This window comes from Morone saxatilis, unplaced genomic scaffold (genome assembly GCF_004916995.1).
Source record: "Morone saxatilis isolate NCDOM2014 unplaced genomic scaffold, NCSU_SB_2.0 Contig2, whole genome shotgun sequence".
Lineage (NCBI taxonomy): Eukaryota > Metazoa > Chordata > Actinopteri > Moronidae > Morone > Morone saxatilis.
Window position 1 is genome coordinate 2,010,131 of NW_023339762.1, and position 4,070 is coordinate 2,014,200.

Genomic DNA, 4,070 nt, shown 5'->3' on the forward strand with positions numbered 1-4,070 from the left:
TGCCAAAAGATTCCCACCCCTACTGTTTATCATTCTGCCTCTGCTCTCAATCGAATCATTCAGAGCAAATTGTATTTAAAACTGACAAATCAATTTAGGGATTTTTTTTTTTTTTTACTGTTTAATGACTAGGGGTGTAAGAAAATATCCATACATTTGAGTATCGCAATATTTTGTTTTGGGATATTTTAACAATTCACAAAAGGACAGTTTTTGTGTTTAAACCTCCAACCTCCCTTGTTTTAATGTTGTAACACTTTAAGTTTACTGTTTATTTGAATTTTTGAATTAGTTATAAAAAAGGTTCTCAGAATGTACAAGTGAAATGTTATGTTATGTTAAATTGGATGCTTTAATAAAAAGACATTTGAATAAAAACCCCCAAACTCTACATATCAGTGTCTCAACAACCTGAGGGCTGTGGTGGTGGATGTTACAGGGACTGTGATAAATACAAATGTGGATCCCATTGTTCTGGTTGCATAAAAAACTGTTTAACTGGTGGTTTTTCCTAACTGATATCAGCTTGCTTACACACCCATTTCTATCACTGAGTAAACTGATATATTTTATGGATATCTCATATTATATTCAACTAATAAACTGTACAATGAATCCAAACAGTGAACACAATAACTGCAGGACGTTTGTGTAAAACAAGTGATTTGGGTGAATTTGGAGCAGATTATTTCCTGTGAGTATTGATCATTTTTAGGAACTTTCTATATAATTCTCTCTCTCTCTGTGTTAGAGTTTTTAACAAAGCATGCTTCTTTTTTGACAGATTCAGTGTTTTGTTCTCACTGTTCTCTTGCTCTTCTTTTAAAGCAGGATGAGGCTGTTTGTCAGAGTGAAGGCTGTGTGATTATAGCTCCTGTTCAGGTCTTCAAAGTTTAGATCCTAAATAAAAATCTGAACTTTGACAATACAATTTCATTTAGTTTTCTTCACAGAAATGAACGAAAGTCTGAGAGATAGACTTACCGTGTATATTTTGAATATTTTTTACATTTTGAAATGAATAGTGTTAACGTTCATTGTTTAAGGAAATGAGCTGATTTGTGACGCGCTTTTTAACATACTTTTTAATCTTTGGGCTTGGGAGAAGGTATCGAGTATTAAAAATATAAATAATATATATAAAAATAATCCCATAAATACTGTTACACTAACCCACACAGAGTGTATTCACATTACCATGGAGGGTCCATGTCCTCCTACACCGGGTCTATTACAGGTTCGGCTCAGTGACTTCACCTCACTTGAGTACTTGAGATTCAGAAAAGTCAAATGTGGAATTTACATTTTTAATCATTGAAATGATTCAAGGTCTTTTCACACATATCTCAGGGTGAGATATTCTTCGATATTCTTACCGTGTGGTCCCCCGTGTACACTTACAGAGCTGCATTAATGGGCTGTGTGTCTGAATGAAACGTTCAATCAACTGTGAGTGTGGTCCAAGTACGGATAAGTTTCTGCATGCGTTTTATTCACCGGACCAGCCGCTTGTGTCAGTCTGTGTCTGAATTCTGCGAGGACGAAATTACTGATGCGTTGTCCCAGAAAGTGCGTCCGATAGCTTCGTCCCACCGGTTTCCAACGGAAACGAGACGCCAAGGTTAACAGTAAGAAAGTGTTCCGGAAGAAAATGTTTTATGTAGTTCATTTGTAATTTGTAATGAGCATACCTTTCTTTAGCTTTGTTTTCGGTCGAGCTGCCCGTCGACGGAGCCGGCGTGCAGTGCTCTCGGTCCCAACAGCCCGCGGTCCCTCCCTCTCCTCCCCTCTGTCCTCCGCCAGCTGCCGCTCCGTACTTCCACAGTCTGCGTACAAAGCGGTGTTTTGAGACGTGGCCAGAGGCTCTGCTGGGCTGACTGGCAGTGGGCTGACTGGCAGTGGGATGGGCGGGGGGCTGGTGGTCTGAGATAGAGGAGGAGAGGGTGGGTGGGTGTAGTTGGAGCGGGCGGGACCTGAGCCAGTTCACTGTGTCCCAGCAGGAGGAGGACACAGGCACCGTGCTGTGACATAACCCGAGACTCTCTGCTACATCTGCTGAGTCATGGCTAAGTTTACAAAGTATCAACAGTTCTGGACCACAGAACATTTAGCCCACTCTCCTCAGCACAGGGTACATATGTTACTGCCACTCCAACGGGCTCAAGGTTGTTCATCTGAAGTTAGAACCTTAATATCATTGATAACAACTGTGTTTACCCTACTGTTTCATGTCAAAATGGCTGTCGTGAAAAAGGTCTATGACTTCACACTGGAAGAACTTCACCAAAGCTACCCTTGGGAGAAATAAGCTACTAAGGAGGAGGAGTTCAAACAACTTTGTAAAAGTCAAATAGATAGTGCACATGTGATACGAAATTAGAACAAAATATAATAATGATAGATAAAAAAGTTGCATGCCAGCACATACAAATTACAAACTCAAAACATTATAGTATTTCTCACAGGTGAGCTGACTCTCCTTCTGGAATACCCCGTGACCAAAACAAACCAATCCCATCTGGGCTTTTCACAAGTACAAAATTGCAAGGACTGCTACATTTTTACTATAAACATATCTGGATTTGTGTTATCTCACTACAACTGAAACATTTAATAATAATAAAAACTTGAGCTCTGAAATAAAGGGAAATGGGCTTGTTGTCTTACTTATACATATCCGTCAGTTTTGTAACATCTGACAACCAAAACAGTCTTCAATTCACATCGTTTTAGAGAGCTTAAACACTGGTTTGAACCAATGGGATTTACTTGTCAGATCAGAATCTTTTGTTTATACGACACATCAGCAGTCTTTCAAAGTTCTTGAAATAAAAAATATCTGTCTTTTCTTTTTATGGCTCAAATTGTAGTTTCTGTAGTTAACCACACACAAAAAAATAATTTAACCACTTGAATCTCTATGCAGATGAATGTAATTGAAAGAAAGTATTAGTTATGGGAAAATTAAAAATGATAATTGTAGTTAAATTATAGTTCACTACTCCTCAACACTGCAGGTATGGGTGATTAAATGAAATGTTTATGTTCTAATATTTGGGCAATGAGTAGTATAATAGTAGATAGTAGAATTATAGTATAATGTTGCACATCCCATCCCATTTTGTGATTTTTCCAGTCAAGATGCTTTATATCACTCCTCTGTAAAAGTTAACAAGAATGTGGAACTGGAATCCTTTTAAGTTTCTTTAAGAAATACAATAGTTTCTGTGCTTTCTTAACCAGGGTGGAGATGTGAGATGATCATGATAGGTTTTCTGTTATGTTGACTGCCAGGAGCACAAAACTGCTCCACTGATGTAAACGTGGGTCTCCGCTTCCTTTTTTTCCAAATTTAACAATCAGCTCCTTTGTTTGAAATTTGGCAAACTTCATAACAAAGTTGTCTCCATGTCGGGGGAGGCAGTCACGGGGGTACAGTGCGAACAGAAGGGGGTTGAGCACACAGCCCTGAGGGGCTCTGGTGTTCAGCACTAGGGTGGAAGAGGTGTGACCACCAATCTGAACCGTCTGGGGTCAGTGTGGTATTCAAGCTCAGAGTACTGAGATTGCCAACTGGTTTCATTGGGGGGTGATAGAGTTGAATGCTGAGCTGAAATCAACAAACAGTATTGTGGGCTAATGTCTGAGATGTTGCTTTGGAGGCAACATGGTTAAACAATCTGCTGATCATAGTATCCCATGGGTGCTTCTGCTTGTTACTGCAGTGAGAACTCCATCACCTCCACCATCAGAGCAGGTAGAGGATGAAGAGGAGGGACTCTTTGTTATCGTGGGTGTCAGGCCAGATAGCAGAGAGAGAGCGGCTTCTGCTGAGGTCGTAAACAACCACATACACACACCTCAGACCCATGTTACAACTGGTTGTGCTGGTAGTTCACACCTGCAACTTCTATAGGGTGTGAATCACCCAGTGATCATGCTACATGGAATGTTAATTAGTGGCAAATAGTTTATAAACATTTTGACTAACTGGTAAAAGGGGTTGCATTTGAGAAATAAGCAAAAATGCACACATGCAGGCTCAGTAGCAAGGTTATTATAGTTAACTA

The 4,070-nt window shown here is 39.6% G+C and overlaps 1 protein-coding gene across 1 annotated transcript in view; it reads right to left on the reverse strand.

The window, feature by feature from the left end:
* The window catches only part of chst6 (carbohydrate sulfotransferase 6), a 13,065-nt gene extending 11,235 nt beyond the window's left edge, over positions 1 to 1,830 (reverse strand). The window contains exon 1 of the mRNA XM_035665658.1: positions 1,692 to 1,830. The gene's annotated coding sequence lies outside the window, so the exon portion shown is untranslated. The remainder of the gene's footprint in view (positions 1 to 1,691) is intronic.
* Between the last annotated feature and the right edge of the window lie 2,240 nt (positions 1,831 to 4,070).